Consider the following 19,721-nt stretch of genomic DNA (forward strand, 5'->3'; position numbering starts at 1 on the left):
GTCGTTCGGAACGGTCGTGGTTTTTCGCTGGTGAGTTCTCCTCCTCTCTCTCTCTCGCAGAGTGCAGTGTGTGTGTTATTGTTGTTGCTCCACGCTGGAGAAGCAGGCGGTGGCGGTGGGGTGCTGCTCCAGCTGTGACCGCGTGCACTTGGGTGTTCGTGTGTGTGTGTGAGTTGGGGGGAGCAGCAAGAAGAGTGTTGTTTTTTTTACTACACACACTGCCAGTGTGAGAGAATCAAGAAGAAGCAGCCCAAGAGGTAGCAACGTGAGACCTATACAAACACCGTGTAAGCTGGAACTTGGAAAGGTTGTTTCCGGTGTTCCGGTCTTCCTGAATTGTGCGATGGTGTGAATGTCATGGGAAAAGTGAAAAGTGTTCTGAAAACTGGTCCCAGGGGGAGGGCAAACATGGCCAGGCCCCAGTTTGGGAAAGGAAGAAAAAAGCTGCCAGCAGTGATTGAAGAGCTCGGAAGAAGACGAAGCCTGTTGAATAGAGGTCATTCCGGCCAGTTGGAACCACCTTTGAAGAAGAAAACTAGGAAGAGCATCGGAATACCTGAGGAATTGTAACCGGAGCTGGCACTGCCAGCGAGTTGAGGGCGGAACGGAAGAGGGAATCCAAGGGAGCTTGTTGCAATTAAGTTGTGGCAGCGTTGCCAGCAATCCAGAGAACCTGTTCCGCGCGACAGCTTCGGGGTTGCCTTGAACGACCTTAAACGGGGCCCAGCGATACCTGCCACTGTCACATGGTCTCCCTCAAGGTCTTTGGGTGAAGAAACCTTCGACACCAGTTTAGACAATCTCCGATCAAATTTGAGGGGAACCGCGAGTTTGCGAGATTGAGTTGAGTTGAGCGTTCAGGGGATTCGGGCTGGAGTGAAAACAACACTCGATAATTGCTCGATGGTGACGACGACGACGGTCGGTGGTGATGAATAATGTATACAATATAAATGTACATGCTGCCACGGGCTGCCCGGCTGATTGTTGTTGCTTTTGGGGTTTTAGGTCAAACGGACCCTACTGGGCTGTGGGATGGACGAAAAACAACAAGAAAGAGCAAACGCCAGCGTCAATCAGTGCCGGGTGTTACGACATTGTCGCTTTGAGGAAAGGAATTTCTAGCGATTTATGAAAGCAAATTATCGTGTGAATTTCTTAATTTGCTAAAGTTGATTTTGATTTATTCAAAGAAGTTATTAAATACATAGTGTAAACTTCTTCCTCGCGGAAGATGATTAGGGGCAGGGGGGGCAGAATGGTCCGCCTAAGTAAAATGTACAGAAAACCTTACAAAAACATACAAATTTATGAATCCAGTATAGTAGCCTTATGCTTTGGAATGTTTATACTTGGTTGAAAAAGATTACTTAAAACTATGTTTGAAGCACTTTAAAAAAATGTGTTTTTTCGACTAACTTTCTAGGATGCGGGGCATAATGGACCACCCTGCGGGGCAGAATGGGCCACCTTAGAAAACAAGCCATTTCGTCTAATACAACGTTGAAGGGAGATAAGAAATGACTTAAGGGACCTTTCTAACATTGTTTCCATGAAGTTTGATCACTTTTATAAAAATAGTTACTTAACAAAACAATCATTTTGAAAAAAGTGTAAATATGTCGAATTAAGACACTATTTTTAACAAATAAACATCAAAACAATTGAAAAATCAACTAATGTTGTATTAAACGTGATTTGTGAAGCTACCAGAGCAATTCTCTACCAAACCGGCCGATTTCGACCATTTTTATTTTTTGTATTTTTTGATTTGGCTCAAACTTTGTGGGGGCCTTCCCTATGACCAAAGAAGCCATTTTGCATCATTAGTTTGTCCATATAAATTTCCATACAAATTTGGCAGCTGTTCATACAAAAATGGTACGTAAATATTCGAAAATCTGTAACTTTTGAAGGAATTTTTTGATCAATTTGGTGTCTTCGGCAAAGTTGTAGGTATTGTTAAGGACTATTTAGAAAAAAATAGGTACACGGAAAAAAAAATTTCCCGACTTTTTTATTAACTTTTTTTTCACAAAAACTCAAATTCCCAAAATACGTATTTTTTGATTTTCGAGATTTTTTGATATGTTTTAGGGGACAAAAATCCGCAACTTTTGAGCTATAGAAAAACATGGTCAAAAAATCTGCCGCCGAGTTATGATTTTTTGAAAAACTGGTGATTTTTGGAAAAAAATCGAAATTTCATACATAAAATTTTTTTGACCTCATTTTTTTATGCAAAATTGAATTTGCAATCGAAAATTACTTTACAGATTTTTCGATAAAGGGCCCCGTTTTCAAGATATAGCCACCGAAAGTTTGATTTCAGCGAAATATTTGCAGTTTTTCAATTTTTAAAAATAGTGACCATGAGTGACCATTTCTAAAAATTTTTTTTTTAAAAGTTCAGAAAATTTGCTATAAAATTGTCTAAGAGACATTGAAGATTGGACCTCTGGTTGCTGAGGTACAGCGGCTTAAAGAAAAAGAAACACGAAAATTGAAGTTTTCTAAGTCTCACCCAAACAGCCCACCATTTTCTAATGACGATATCTCAGCAATTAATGGTCCGATTTTCAATGTTAATACATGAAACATTCGTGAAATTTTCCGATCTTTTCGAAAAAAATATTTTGAAAAAAATTAAATCAATACTAGCATTTTTAATGGGCATAATATTCAATGTTTGGCCCTTTTAAAATGTTAGTCTTGATTTAATTTTTTTCAAAATATTTTTTTCGAAAAGATCGGAAAATTTCACGAATGTTTCATGTATTAACATTGAAAATCGGACCATTAATTGCTGAGATATCGTCATTAGAAAATGGTGGGCTGTTTGGGTGAGACTTAGAAAACTTCAATTTTCGTGTTTCTTTTTCTTTAAGCCGCTGTACCTCAGCAACCAGAGGTCCAATCTTCAATGTATCTTAGACAATTTTATAGCAAATTTTCTGAACTTTTCAAAAAAAAATTTTTTAGAAATGGTCACTCATGGTCACTATTTTTAAAAATTGAAAAACTGCAAATATTTCGCTGAAATCAAACTTTCGGTGGCTATATCTTGAAAACGGGGCCCTTTATCGAAAAATCTGTAAAGTAATTTTCGATTGCAAATTCAATTTTGCATAAAAAAATGAGGTCAAAAAAATTTTATGTATGAAATTTCGATTTTTTTCCAAAAATCACCAGTTTTTCAAAAAATCATAATTCGGCGGCAGATTTTTTGACCATGTTTTTCTATAGCTCAAAAGTTGCGGATTTTTGTCCCCTAAAACATATCAAAAAATCTCGAAAATCAAAAAATACGTATTTTGGGAATTTGAGTTTTTGTGAAAAAAAAGTTAATAAAAAAGTCGGGAAATTTTTTTTTCCGTGTACCTATTTTTTTCTAAATAGTCCTTGACAATACCTACAACTTTGCCGAAGACACCAAATTGATCAAAAAATTCCTTCAAAAGTTACAGATTTTCGAATATTTACGTACCATTTTTGTATGAACAGCTGCCAAATTTGTATGGAAATTTATATGGACAAACTAATGATGCAAAATGGCTTCTTTGGTCATAGGGAAGGCCCCCACAAAGTTTGAGCCAAATCAAAAAATACAAATAAAATCCATTTCCGGTTTTGGTAGAGAATTGCTCACCAGGAATGAAATAATCCATTTAGCTCAAATTTCGTAACTTTTGATTGTTTTTATAAGGCAGGAAAAGGGTGGTCCATTCTGCCCCCAAAAGGATTTTAATTTAACACTTCCACCACCAACCTCTAAATGATTTGAAGGTTCCGTTGTTGTTTGTTTACCTTGGTAGAAACATCTAGTAACATTATAAGCTTGAACAAACTTTTTCAAACAAACCAACTTTTCAGAAAGCTTATTTAAGAACCTCGAAATAAACAACAGTTTCGTGGTTTTGTCATAAATTTACATTTTTGCTCATAATTCGAAAAATATAATGAATTCAAACGTCGTTTTCGGTGTGGTGATGTTATTTGACGTCCTTTATAAGACCCTTGCCTAACAGTTGGTCTAAATCCATCCTAAAGCCCAAAACCAAGGGTGGGTCTTTCTGCCCCCATGGTCCATTCTGCCCCCCCCCTGCCCCTACTCAGTAAGAGGCACCACTACACCGATTCCGACTACATACCAAGAAAACTGAGTTCTGAATCATTAAAAAATAATGTTTTTTCTTTCTCTGTCCTTTCATAATTCTCTTGTAAAAAAACGGGTTATGATTTCATAACCATTGCTGAAAATTTCTTCCTAAAATCATATGTTAACTGTTGAAAATTTATTCAGCAATTCGAAATTTAATGTACTTTTCGAATCTACATTTATCCAGATGGGTCATTTTTTCATTTAAAACCATTTTTTTCATTTTTTTATTTCGTGTTTTTTCTAACATTGCAGGAATATGTTTTAGAGTGTAATAATGTTCTGCAAGGTTGTAGAGCAGACAATTACAAAAATTTTGATATATAAACATAAGGGGTTTGCTTGTAACCATCACGAGTTATCGCGATTTTACGAACATTATTACACTCTTAAAAAATCCTGCAAAGTTAGAAAAAACACGAAAGTTTAAAATGAAAAAAAATGTTCTAAATGAAAAAATTACCCTAATGTAGATTCGAAAAGTACATTAAATTTCCCTTAAAATGACATGTTCCAATATTTTTACCAGTTGAGTAATGGAAAATGGCAGAGGTTTTAAAACTTTTTTAAGTGTTTTTTTTCGGAATTTTAAGTATGCTGTCTTGTTTGCAGCAGACCAATTTTCCTCCAAAACCAGAAATTTATTTTATTTATGTTTTGATTTCGCTCAAACTTTTTGGGGGCCTTCTCTAAGACCAAAGATGCCATTTTGTGTCATTGGTTCACCTATATAATTTTGGCAGCTGTTCATTAGGGTGATTTTTTTTTTGAAAATGTTAGAAAATCTCAAGGTTGATAAGGTTGCTTGATCGTTGAAGTTTGTATGGAAAAATGCAAAATGTATGGAGAAAAAGTAAAATTTAAAAATTCTATCAAAAGGTGGCGTTAAACATGTTGGATCATTGTCAAGTGTGAAATTATTATGTAAAATTTTATGACAAGCAACTTTGTCGAGTTAACCTTGACGAATTTGTTTTTGTTTCACCAACTCTAATGATTAATCAGGAGTGGCCAAAGTATGGCCCGCGGACCCTTTTTGAATGATCACGTAAAATGGCCCTTTGGCCCATCAATAAATTGATTTTGTAATTTTAGCGAATTATGGTTTAGTTGAAGCTTTTTTTATTTTTTGTAATAATAACACGTACAATTTATTCATACTGTAATCCCGATCATACGAAACAAACATTATTGTTGAAAAAACTGTGTTATTGAAAGTTCAAATATGATTGAAAAAAGAAATTTAATCAAAATTTTCGTCAAACTTTTTCAGTTATGAGTATTTTGTACTTAAAAATATTTAGCCTCGGGATTAAACTCATGGCAGACCAAAATTTACTCAAATTTTATTGAAATCGAAAGAAGAATTATTGAAAATCCTTTTGCAACTATATATTATTTAAGTTAAACTGTATTTAAAAAATATGAAATTCTGTCATTGAATTTGAATTACAAGGAAAATATAAATGCATTGAATTAAATTTAAAAAAAAATAAAATTTCAATATATTTGTGAAATAACTTTTGTTTTCAGCATTCAACCACAAAACGATCAACCACCCCTCAACCTTGACCAGATCGTGAAAATAATCTTTTAACAATATATTGTTTCAACATATGTTTTGTCGAGGCATGAAAATTGCAGTAATAAACTTATGAATTACTTTTTAAGTTTTGTTGATTTTACTTATTTCATTAAATTGATAGGTTTCATAGGAAGCATTTTTCAACGATACTGGTCATTTTTTTATGTTCCTGATTTTTAAGAAAAGAACAAAAAATCAAGATTGATGAGATTGAAATAACGTATTTTTTTTTCTAATAAAGCATTTTTAAACCAACTGATGTTGATTTTTATTGTCACCCTACTGTCCCTATTTTTTAAATTTACAATAAAATTGCCAAAGAGACATTGAAGACTGGACCTCTGGTTGCTGAAATACAGCGAATAAAATAAAAAGAAACAAGAAAATGGAAGTATTTTAAGTTTCATCCAAACAGCCTTTAATTTGGTACCAATATCTCAGAAACTAATGGTCCTGTTTTCAATAGTAAAAAAAGAAAAAGCAAAATCGGTCAACAATTACTCATTAATACTCGAAGGTGAAGTTTATATGGGAAAAATAAAAAAAAGATGTGAAAACCCCAATTTTCTTACGGTTTGGTGTGTAGGGTGCGCTCCTTAAATCCAAATATTCCCAAAAGTGAGATTCTTATTAAAAATGTAATGCTGTACCAAAGCTGTAAAACTCGACCTTGAAAAGTTAAAAAAGTAATTTTTGTTTGAAAAACATTTTTTCACCAGCTTTAAGCTCGGGTTTTTTAATTCGTAGAAAATTTCTCTGCAGACGTGTCACAAGATAGCACACAAGCGATGATTAGTTGAATCTTTGGTTGAGCTATTACTTTTTTGTAAGGGCTCGTGTATAAACCACGTGGCCATTTAATTTAACATTTTTAACCCCCCGTCATCCACTTTTTTTTCTTACTAAATTTCAACTTTACATACAGCGTAGTTTTTCGAGCACCAGACTTAGGTTGATGTGTTCTGATTAGATTATTTTTTAGAAAATTTTATTGGATTCTTATCAAACATTTTATGCAATAGATCAGTGATTTGCATTTATCTTAAAATGTTGACAAAAAAAAGTTAAAAATTTCCTAAAATAACAATGTAAATTTTTACAACTTGTTCTTCTCATTTAAACAATCTTTTATGAAATCAGTTCAGATTATACAAAATAAACCATCAACTTTAATATTAGGTCCCATCACAAAGACAGCTTCTTTTGCTCCGGTAACGCCTCTTCCCATCTACGTGAGCTCTCGTCGTGAAGAAAATGTGTCCTCTTCTGGCTTGCAAAAAGGAGCAGAAGTACCCCTTTAAGGGCGCGCGCGCTTGGTATATACATTCAGAAAACAAAAGTGTATCACATTACCATAACCAACCACGGCTCCACCAGTTCACCAGAGTGCCTTTTGTTGTTTTTACTTGTTGGAGCAGCCTCTCGGTTTTGCGAAATCTGAAACATTACATGGTGTTTTGCAAAGGCTGAGGGAATTTTACCGGTAATTTAATGAAAGAAGAGAATGTTTAATTATTTACATTATGCATTTAGTTCCGCAGCGTGTGGTAGAGATCGACGAAAGTTGTGCAACGAAAATGTGTTTTGTGTTTAAAAAGTAAAGTGGAAGAGATAAAGTGAAGAAAAAGTAAATAATTCAACAAGTCTTCATGAATTGTTAATGTGACAGGAAGCAAAGATAAAGAAGAATAAAAGGTTATAAACCAATCTTCGTAAAAGTGCATCTTCTGAAAAGAAGAAAATTAATGTGTTTGTCGATCAAACCAAGAAGAAGAAACCCACTATTGGATACCACCCCCTAGCAGCAGTTGCAGTTTTGATTTTGTTTTTTTTTGCGAGTTCAAGTTTCATCTTTCGTCACCAAACCAAACTGGTCTCCTGGTAAGTCAAGCAACGAAAACAATGGCTCGTATTTAAAGTGTACACGTACACTTGGGGTAATAATTTTAATTGAATCATCGAATTCGAACGGGCGACCCGCCGCCAAAAGCAATCAAGATATTCGTAAATGGAGCTCAACTGAAAGGGGGGCAGGTTCGGGAAGAGAAGGTTTATTGGCTGGCCAGCGCTTGCAGTAGCTGGGGACAATTGGGGAGGTCGTTACAAAAATAAATTAATTTTATTTCGGGGCTGGATTGTTGTTGCTGCCTGGCATGATGGAGCAAAGTTTTGCACAATTTAATGTCATATTGACCTTGGTACGGGTGGGCTGTATTAACTTGCAGTTTTGTAGAGGAGGTTGGAGAATGCAATGGAACTTTTGGTAAAAAATTTAAATGAATGAGGAACAATCTACTAATTTTTGCAAGTTTCTGTCATATGTAAGCTATTCACATATTTAAACAAATTTATATAATTTCTTGATTCTTGAAACCATGGTTTAAGAAAAAACAACTCTCATTTCAATTCAACAAAAATGCTGAAGTTTGTATGACTCAATCTCACCCCCTTGATGACGGTTCCTGGTAATTGAATTTTTAGAACCTGCAATAACCTGGGCTATTTTTTTTATTTTAGATTGTATTTTTTTTAAAGACGTATTTTGCAGGTTTATGTTGCCTATTCCTTCATACAATCCCCGTAAAATCTGGGCCAAAACAATAATTTTCAAAAAAAACTTCTTGATTTCATTTGAAGTGGAAATGCAATCAATCAATCAATAGAAAACAATTTCATATTCAATTTTCTTTGATTATAATTATCAACCATTTTGGAATGTTTGGACATGGTTTTAAAGTCTTTTTTGATAAAGCTTTGTTTTTTCATACATGATTGCAAGATAACTTTAATAGTGTTTCAGCATTTAAAATATTCTTAGATAATTTTTTAGTAGGCAATTGGACCCACAATCCAAAGGTCGTCAGTTCGAATCCCGGGGTGTATGGAAGCTAAGGTGTAAAAAGAGGTTTGCAATTGCCTCAGCAATCAAGCCTTCGGACACCTAGTTTCGAGTAAGAATCTTGCAAACGAGAACGCCCAGGCAATGCTGTAGAGCGAACATTTTTTTTAAATCATGAACGATTTTATTCTAAAACATTTAGTTGAATTTAGTGGACAAGAAATAATAAAAAAATAGCTGATTTTTCAACAATTTTTTTTTTCAAAAATTCAAGTATTCTTGAGCAAAAAAAAAACACATAAACAAAATGTTTTCTTTTTTTTACTTTTTTTTAAGTTTTTTTGTATTTTTCCGAAAGTTTCGTGTTTTTTTTTCAAATTGTGATCGTGCATTTAGAATGACAATCAAAAACATAAAACTATGATAGTAAATTTAGATTGAAAATCAAAAACAAAAAACAAAAAAAAAGTATTTTTTTCTTTTTTTCAATTAAATTACACCACCCTCCCAAATTAACCATCTACTGCCCAAATTTTTTTTATCGAAAATTTTTATCTTCCCCGTGTTCAGGAGGTCATTTTGAGAAGCAACTTTTGTCCTACGAAAAACTTTACTTCTCTTTTTATGTTTTTTTTTTTGTTTCATTTTTAGTATTTTATTTTTCATTTATCTTGATTAGTTCATGTTTGTTTTGGGTAGAATTTGACCTATTCTACACCTCCTATTCATGTTTTTACAGTCACTTTTTAAATTTTTTGCTTGTTTTTCACATTTTCTGCTATAAAATGGCACCGTTATAATTTAAAATGTAAAAAATGCGTATAGGCATAGTCTGGGACACTACAAAAATTACTGCATACTTCTTTTTACTTAAAATATAGGAAATGTTAGTTACACAGCCAAAGTTGACCCTTAAAAAAATTACATAGCGATTTTTAAATCGAAGCTCGTCTAAAGGCGGGGTTGGGTTGTAGAGGGTTAACAAAAATGAAAAAAATGTGTATTACATTATTACAACAAAAACAGTAGAAATATAAGTTTTTGATTGTTTTGCACTAAATTGCTTAAAAAATAAGTTTTAATTGTAACCATCGAGATAAAATTATTACAAATTGAAAAAATCCCCCAAAACTTAGCAAGGCGTAACAAAAAAAAAATGTTAACTGATGAACGAATGAAATAATCTGGATAGAATTTAAAATAGCATTTTTTTACGTTACAAAGATACAAAAGAGATTAATTAATTGTTTTGTTTTTGTTTCGCTGGAAAATTTTATCTTCATTATTTTAGCTGTTTTGTCCGCTTTTTTTCGTTCCACCAATTATTTACTTATAGCTCTCAATAAAACAAAACGAATGTTAAATGATTTTGAGTTTGGCATAATTTGACTGCTTTAGCTTTAAAAATTTCGCAAGTTTGAAAGTAAACCTGAGAAATGAAATAAAATTCTTGTTCCTGATGTTGAAATTTCCGGAAAAAATCTCTTGCACTGTTGAGAAACCTATGTTTATAATACAGGTTGTTTATATTTGTATCTAAACGTAAACATTTTTATTAAAACAAACATAAAATAAAGACACAAAGCAACTTTTGCATGATAATTTTTAAGTAAAAAATGTTTATCGTTTAGAAATGTCTTTGAAATAACAAGAATGTTCAATTTTGATAAAAATGAAGAAAAGCTGAACAAATCTAAATGTTTTTCTAGTTCAAATTAAACATTTTGAAGAATTCAAAGATAAATATTGGAATTTTCGTTTTGATTTAGACATTATTTGAAAAAGCATGTTATTATTTTTAAAAATGGAACATGATTCCATCCTGTTTTTTGCAATTTTAAAATGATGAAACAAACCTTTTAAAAAAATATTTATTATTAATCGAGTTTGAACTTTTTTGTTTGAAAATTACTACATAATTTACAAATAAATGCTGGTCAAAATCAAATTGTTAAAACTAAATATTCAACTGCAATACCTGTGATAATAAATTAATGAAACTCAATACCTAACTAAATGTAAAACGAAACAAATATTTATCTGAGTATTTCTGCGAAAAATCGATTCTAACTCTATGGTTCGCTTCAATAAAAACACTGAATTGTTACGATTCTTTCATTCGCACAAACCATTTCTTGGCATCCTTAGTAGAAACCGGCGGCGGCACGCCAGGTGGTGACAGCGCAAAAAAAAAACCTCCCCATCAAAATCGTTGATCGACACCTTACGGAGCTGGGTGGGCCGAAGGAATCGTTCCATCTTATCGATAAACAAACAATCGCGCACAAAACCAATTCCGTTGAATTATGTTCGTCTGTCGGGGATTTTCTTTTTCTTGACTCTTCCAAATATTTCGCTTGTTTATGGCATAGCTGCTCGAGCTGCAAAAAGAAACACGTGCATCGTTTTTCCCTTGGCGGGATTTTCCCAAATAAAAGTTGCTCAATTTCTGCGATTCGGGCGAAACCAAACAAACTACCCGTGATGGTGCTTCTTATATTTTTGGGAGTTCTTGGCGTTCTTTATTGCATGTGTGTTCGTGCGCACACATAAACATAACCTCGCCCAGGTGCTTCCACGAGAACGTCTGAGCCGTCGTTTCTCACCGTGCCATGGTATTGATGTTTACACGCGTACGAAAGGTAACGATTACGCTTTTTATTTTCCTTCACTTTTTTTTGTTCCTGGAGTAAATACCTAACCATTTGTAAGGAAAGGTTCTGTTCGCTTTTCCTGCCAGGGTAGATATTTCTCAAGGAAAAGCAATCAGAAGGGGCACTGTAAAAAATGATCAGCCCGAGACACCAAATCTGATTTTGTTTAACAGTGCGTTCATTCGAGTACGTATAGTAAGGATTTTCATTCGAATCGATTCAAATCCGAAAGGTTAAGGCTCGAAGTTGGAAAGGTGATCCTTTGGAAACGCTCCTGGCAATGAATACGTCAGGCCTGGTTTCTATAGAATAATGCTGATTGCAGAGCACGTACAAGTCAGTGGCTGTGGCATCCAATTAGGATGCTGAATGAAGAAATTTGTGGAACTGTTCTTTGAAAGATATATTTGGGAAATCGAAAATTTATGCGAATTAAATTTACCCTTTCTGACATTTTGCTACAAAAACAACAAAGTTATTCAAATTTCTCAAAAACTTAAATGTTTCAACTAACTGCTAATCTAATTGTTTTAACTTCTACCTGCAAACCAACCTTTACCCTCGGAATTGTACACTGCTCGGTTTGCAGAGGCCATCACTCTCTCCACAGTCCAGCGACAGCTCGCGAGGGGTAAAATATGTGTTTGCACACACAACACCTAATAAATTAAACGTCAAATTGCCTTTTCCCTTTCACTGGGGCAAGCGAGTCGCGTGAGTTTTGCGTGTACTGGTAGAAGTAGAGCATTGGAGATATAATTGCCTTCTTTTAAACTGAAATTGGGTTGAGAAATTACATTTAATTTTTAAATTACATTTAATTTGAAGTTCTTTTTGAATTTATTAAAGAGATCTTAACCAAAAACTAGAATTTAATAAATTATTTTTTTATCAGATATTATTAATTCACAAAATCAAACAATTAAACAATTAAACAATTAAACAATTTTCTGATCGATTTGGTATCTTCGGCAAAGTTGTAGGCCTTATCAATAAGGGCTCTAGTATAAGCTTCAAGTCTGTTTGTCTCTGCCACTGATTTCCACCCACGACCAGCTGATTCTAACCAGCAATCAGCAACGTGTCCCTTGGCCACCTCAAAACAAAACAAAACAGGAGGGGGGAGGGTCCACCTTTAGTGACTTTGGTGGTCCACTGTTGACTGCATTTGTTTTAATGCCCCACAGTGAATTTGGCGCGAGGAAGTTGGACTAATTGAAATTCTGTGCTCGTAAAATAAGTACGCAGAACGACGAAACTGTTGGGTGTTCTTCCCTCATGAGAAGAGGAGAAAGAGAGTCCTCCATTCTTTTATTTTTTTTGTGCTGTCTAGAAACATTAGATGTATACACTAGTAATTTATTTGCTTAACTGTCAACAAAAAAAAGTTTCAATCTTTTGTATATAAAATAAAATAACAAAAAGTAAAATCCAAACAAACTTTCAACCAGAGAAGATGCACTAAATCATTCTAAATTACTCCCCATTTGTTTATGCTCAATTGTCCAGCGTCTCCCCCACAAAGCATTACAGCATCACAACATATTGTGGAAAAAGCATAAACGAGCGGAGAATAATCTAAATTGACAGCACTTATCTTAATCCGGGAGATCGTGGCGCCCGGAGGACACGCGTCACGGCGTGCGCCACCAATTCGAGTCCTCCCTTGAGCTTTGATGATGGTTTCACCCGGGTTTATTCTTTCAGGGATTGACATTTCACTTGAGTGCGCTTCAAAAGGATGCTGATTGTGGCTGGGAGAACAAATATCCTTGCTTTAAAGTCGTACATATTTTAAACTAAACTTCAAAAAGAAAGAATTGAGATTGGATTTAAATCTTCATTCGAGTTGGTGTTGCTAGGATCCTTTATACCTTTTCCACTTTTTTTGTTGTTCAAGGTGTGTTCATCCCTAGATTCCAGCAATTGGTGATGAAAAACTGTCGTAATCTTTGGAAAGCACCTACATTTTATTGAATGCAGAATCGACTTCTCAACTTTTGGCAGAATGTGTACACAGATGTAAATTTTTATTGGCCGTGCCAAAAGTTGATGTTAGGGGTAGATGATTGATGTGCTCTTATATTTTACAACAGTAAAAAGATGCTTCCTCAATTTTGGAGCATCATGTGGTCCGCTTTTATGACTTGAATACGCTGCAAAATGTTGTAGAATTTATCATTTTCTCGAACCTTTTTTCAACGAGTTTTGTTTCGGCTTCATATTCACAAAAAAAAACTTGTTTGAATTTGTTGATTTTTTTATGTAGGTTTACTTTAATATCTTTGGCATACAATCATTAGGGGTGGCATTGAGTCTGGAGGTTGAGATTGGACAAATGTAGCAATTTGTATGACCTTATCTCACCCCCAAGATTCAATGTCTGGCCTGATGATGGTACTATAATATATTGAACTTTCTGTTTTATTTGTTTTCATGTTCACAGAAAAAAAAATGATGGTAATATTCATCAGGAAATGGTGACAGATTTTGTGTCAAAAAAATTATTAATTTTACCCCAGAAAATGATGAACTTTCATCAGTTTTTGATGAATATTCACCAGGTTCACATTTTTACACATTTTTTATGTATTATTACTCAAAAAAAAGAGGTAATATTCAACCTACCAAATTTTCAACATTCCAAAATTCAACTTTTTTTTTTGTGTATATACCAACGTTTTTCCATGTTTTATTAATTTTGTATTTTTTTAATTAGACTGCAATTTTAAACATGAACTGAAAAGAAAGCATTTTTTGCTCCTTAAAATTGTGCGGGCTGGTCAGGTTACACCGAAAAAAAAGATGTTTATATTCATCAGGGAATTTTGTAATATTACATCAGAAACTGGTGATTTTTTATCAGTTTTTGGTGAATTTTCATCAGGTTCTCATTTTTACAAATTTTTTGGGTAATATTACACAGAAAAAAAGGAATGTTGAAAATTTGGTAGGTTAAATATTACCTCTTTAGAACCTCTTTGAGTAATATTACATACCGTATGTGTAAAAATGTGAACCTGATGAGTGTTCATCAAAAACTGATGAAAATTTTTCATTTTCTGGGGTAAAATTTATCATTTTATTTTGACACAAAGTCTGTCACCATTTCCTGATGAATATTACCATCATTTTTTTTCTGTGTACTGCACTGCCGTTCCAAGCATAATTGTCCCATGTCATTTTTTGACGATTTTGACCTTTTGACATTTTCTATTTTAGTTTATCGTATACTTTTCGAAAAACCCATAAAATCTAGTACTTTATTCGGAAACTCATCAAAAAAAACATCAAGTCTGTTTGTCCCATCGTTACACTTCTACGCATAATTGTCCCGCCAAGTATTTTATTTCACGGAATCATTAGTTTTACGACGCGTTGAGTCTAGTTTACATACTGTATAGCAAGAGGATCATAAATAAGAGTGATAAACATCAAACTGGGGCGATTGGGGACACATTGGACGAAAAAGAACCCACGGGACAATTATGCGTAGAAACACAGAAATCGATCGAAAATTTTCAATCGCGTTTTTCTCAGTTGCACTTTTTTGAACAAGGGACAATTATGCGTAGAACGGCAGTGCAACCTTCCTAAATTCAACTTTTTTTCAAACGTTGACAATGGGAACCTGATGAAAATTCACCAGTTTCTGGTGTAATTTTACACATTTTTGTTGACAAAAAATCTGTCACCATTCCCTTATGAATGCTATTAATAAAAAAATCTGTGAAGCTAAAAATTTAACTTTGTGAAAAATAAGTTTTTCTCAGTGCTCAGAAAAAATGATGGTAATATTCATCAGGAAATTGTGAAAATGATGAATTTTTATCATTTTCTGGTAATATTCATCAGGTTCACATTTTTACACATTTTTCATGTAATTTTACTCAAAAAAGAGGTAATATTCAACCTGACAAATTTTCAACATTCCAAAATTCAACTTTTTTTTTGCTGTGTGCCATTAATTCTCATTTTTAAACTCGGTCTATCTCGGGAAATATTCGATAAATTTTTAATGTTGTAAACAAAACTTATGGTGGTAAAATAGCTTCGAAATTTTAGAATAAACATCCCTTGAACACTATTACTGGCAAAATTACAAATATTGGGCATATTTTTTTCAATTTTGAAATTATTTTTATTGAAGAAAGAAGAAAATTTCACATAAGAATAATTTTTATTTTACGACAATATTTTTTCGAACGTTATATTTGATTTAATTTTAACTCAAGTTAGAAAAACTCACACTTGTTTAACTATTTACTCATGATCGAAATGATACAAAAATCATTTGAAACTATTTTTTGAAAATATCATAGCTTTTTAATTTATACCATCGTTTGAAAGAATGCATCAACTAACACAAAATTGTTCTAATTTTTAAACAGTTATTGTTTCAAAATACATGTTTTTTAATCAGAGATTTTGAAAGAATTAATTAAATTGTTAAAAGTCCAGACATTTTTTTATGTCTCCTTTGTTTGTAAAATATGACTTATGTTGTAAAGTATTTAGAAACTCATGAAAATGCAACTCTTTGAGATAATCTTACAATTTCAATTTATTTATATATTTGGTGCTGATTTTTTTGGTCTGAAACCAATTATTGTGGATCTTCATAGGCCAAAAGTAAAACTATCGACGCTTGTTTCAATCATTCTCCTGTCCAATATTAAAACAGCTTTACAATCTCTTAGGTTTCCATTGCTATTTTTACTAACTTTAAGATCATATCTAAAAATAAACGAACCATTTTTGTTGATTCATGAATCTATTCCACAAAACCAAACAAATACTGTTTGCATCGATTTGTTCTGTGTAGCTAAAGTCTACCGTTCATTACAAACCAGATGGAAATATACCAAGCTCCTGGTTTGTTCAAAGCAAACTTGCTACATTTAACTTTTTCTAACTCGGCATTTTTCAGACATGGTGAAAAATAAAATGTTGGTAAATAAAATTCCGCGTTTTTTACATTTTCTGTTTTTGACAAACTTGTAGATTATGGAAATTATTTTTCTAAACATATTGAAATAAGAAATTCACTGTCAAAATCAAACTGCCATTAGGCGTAATTCAAAACCTTTCAAGTGGCTTTGATGGAAAATTCCTTCCCCGTTCCTGCCACACAACTGCCTCCCAAAAGAAGACTAGGATCAATCAAAAAGCTACCTCTTCTGATTCCATCTCAACCTACACACCAGATGTTATCTAGGTCGAATCGTGAAGTCCCATTCCTTTTCATCTTCCTCTTCTTGTCTCCAACGGCAACAACTCAACTCGATTTGAGATCGGGACCTTGGCAGTGTCTGTCTAACTAACCGTGAAGATTTTCCACCGAACCGTGCTGGGAAATGTTATTGATTGGCCTGTCTATTTAGACAGTACCTGCTTCTTTTTCTGCTAGAAAAGTAGGAAAATTTTGCGCTTCTTTTGCGAATGCGAAAAAAAAGGAAACCCTCTGAACTGGAAAGTGGCAGGAAAAAAATGTTTCCAGGTATTGTTTCCTTAGGAGGATTTTTTTATTGAAGAAATACGATGCAGAAATTTTTCGTTAAAATCATTTTTCCGAACAAATAAATAAACTTTGAACAATGACTAAAAATTGTGGAAATAACTCCAGCAGGTACCCTCTCCCAGCAAAAGCCGCAGCATCTTTTCTGCTGATGCGCGAACAAGAGAGCAACCAAAAGAGTAAACAAGAACGTCGTCGCGCTGACCTAGATCGTCGTTGACGTCGACGCCCGGCTGGGCGAACGTTACACACATGTTGCTGCCTGCAAGTCTTGTAAGTTCAGGGAATTCAGGCGTGGGGGTGGACCGTTTTTTCATGAATAATTGATATTTCGAGCAGTAATTCGATCAAATCTCGCCTGGGGGTGTCACCTTTTTCCAGCAACTTGATTAAATTTCTGCAACAATGCGATCCTTTCTTTCCTCTTCCTGGTGGGACTCGCAGCTCTCGGGGATATTTTTAGGGAACGCTCAACTGTTCCAGAAGGTTCAGCTTTCTGCCAGATTCAACTCGGAGAACCACCGTGAGTCAAGGTGTACAGTTATTAATTTCTGATTAAACAACAGCTAATACCAAAGATCAACACCGACGTCGTCGACGTCGTTCTAGCTGTTTGAAGTTCGAATTCGCTGTTTTTCTTCGTTTTGTTTGTGATACGGGGGCTCCAGACGGTGTATCCGGCACTTGGACGTATACAACAGGTCGCTCGTGTGTAGCAAGTTGTTGGAAGAAAACATTCATAAAAATTCACCAGAGGGAGCTTCCAGCATAGGTCCCAGTAAACCCTTGGCATTTTTACTATTAAATTAATTTTAGAATCATATTTTGTCATTTAAATTTCAACGGCCTTATTAAATGTTAAAAAAATTAAAATTGATTTTCTTTCAATTATTCGTTTATCCACCAAGGAAAATAACTATTTGTTTTAAAATTTGTGTCCATAACCAAATGTATTTAGATATTTTTTTACGTTGCTAGAATTCGAGAAAATCAATATCATTTCCCAAAAATGAAAAATTCTAAAAGTAATAATTTGTTTATGATCTTCAGAATAATTTTCCCATCATTAAATGAAAAAAAATTGTTAGAATTCAGGCCTGAAAGGGTTAAAAAAACATTTATGGTAAATTTCATTCTTTGCAATTTCATTCTCAGCCACCAAAGATATGTTTAACAATGACCACAAAAGAAAACTGTAGAGAATTTTATTAGCTTTTCGAATACATTTCTTTTTAAAAGTTAGACATGGATGGAAATTATCATTTTTAAATAAAAAAGACAATTTTGTTCAAACATTTAATAATTAAAAATGGCTTTAACACAAAAATGGTGCAATAACTCAAAATGTTAGAAAAGTATTTTTTGATTCATAGTTCAATTTAACATCTAAAAAACTTTTTGTGTGAATTTTCGATACTTGCCAAAAACCACTATTTTTTTTAAATCATAACTTGGCCAAAAATAAAACATCTTTCATACCCTTAGTCGCTAAAAGTTGGCACTTTTTGCCTGCTGAAACATAAAAAAACTTAAAAAAATATATCGAAGGGGTTTTAAAGTTTTGCGCGAGAACCAGCGAGTTGAAGTTACCGTTCCAACTTTTTTGGAGCCTTGGGCGTTGGAATGTTGAAAGTTATTTAAAATACTAGGTATGTTTGTTTAGGGTGTAGCTTTTTTCTGAACAGTACTAATTTAATCTACAACTTTGCTGAAGACTCAAAACTGATCAGACCTTAACGAGATACAGATTTCCAAATCTTTTCACTTGCACTTTTCTATGGAAAACCCCCAAATTTGTATGGAGACATACGGAATAGATTGATAAAGTTTCATACAAATAAAAAAATACAAAAAAAAATAAGGATTTTTTCTTTGCGAAATTCTAGAGAACTGCTCCACTTTGTTCCATTTACTAACCCTCTGCTGCCCAATTTTTTCGATTTTTTTATTTTTCTATGTCATTTTGAGGAACTTTTGTTCTACGAAAAACTTGACTTCTCTTGATTTATGTTTTTCTTGTTTTATTTTTAGTATTTTAATGTGCATTTATTTCGTTTAATTTATGTTTGTTTTAGGTAGTATTTGACCTATCATTTTTAGGGTTTTTTTTTTGAATAGGTCCTATAAACATATGAAAGACAATAATTTATAGGACCTTTAAAAAAACTAAAGATTTTCTGCTGTAGGATGACACCATTGCACAGTGGTCCAGATCGCAAAATTAAGTGAAAAATAGATTTTCCGAAAAATGGTTTAGTTTTGGAGCTTTGGTGTCTTCAGAAGAGTTGTTGCAAATGGAAAGGGGCAACTTTTGGTTTGGTTTAAAATCAGGGTGGTTGTTCACGATTAGGGTGCTTTTGGAAATCTAACTTTACAGGCATATTTTTGGGATTTTTTTGTCTTCTAGAAAGTTGTTGGGCTTGACAATTCAAGCAACTTTGTCCAAGACACCAAAATTTTATCTCGTAATCTACGCCTTCTATGATCAAATTTATAAAAAAACATCTGAGCAAACCTTCAAAAACCAGTTTTTTGAACGTGGCAATTCAGGGTTAAGTTTTAGAGAAAAGTGAAATTCGGAGCACTTTTAGAGCTCGTAAAAACGAACATTTTTATTTGTTGACATGTCAATTTGGACTGAAGGGTCAATAGTTACAGCCATTTTAAGGTAAAAAAGATGCAAATTTAAAACGCAAGCCAAATTTTAAGCACCAGATTGCATTTGAAAGAGGAGATCTGGCACTACAAACGCTGAAAAAATCTCAGAGGTGTTTTGCTTTAAACTCGAGATATATTCATTTGAAAAAGTCTAATTTTCAAGGGAAAATTATATGGGACCACCCTAATGAAAATCGAAAATTGTCCAAATATATGTTTTTCTATGTAATTGTGCCCGCTGAATCTAAATCTTACCCTAATAATTAAGCCAAAGTATCGAAAAACGATTTTTGGTAATTTTTTGGGTT

General features: G+C 33.5%; 1 protein-coding gene across 4 annotated transcripts in view; it reads left to right on the forward strand.

Moving 5' to 3' along the window:
- Positions 1-7,277: 7,277 nt before the first annotated feature.
- Positions 7,278-19,721, forward strand: part of LOC120412372 (inositol 1,4,5-trisphosphate receptor) — a 72,418-nt gene continuing 59,974 nt past the window's right edge. For all 4 annotated transcript variants that reach the window (XM_039572793.2, XM_052709534.1, XM_039572794.2 and 1 more), the window contains exon 1: positions 7,278-7,625. The gene's annotated coding sequence lies outside the window, so the exon portion shown is untranslated. The remainder of the gene's footprint in view (positions 7,626-19,721) is intronic.

The sequence above is a fragment of the Culex pipiens genome, chromosome 3 (assembly GCF_016801865.2).
Source record: "Culex pipiens pallens isolate TS chromosome 3, TS_CPP_V2, whole genome shotgun sequence".
NCBI lineage: Eukaryota > Metazoa > Arthropoda > Insecta > Diptera > Culicidae > Culex > Culex pipiens.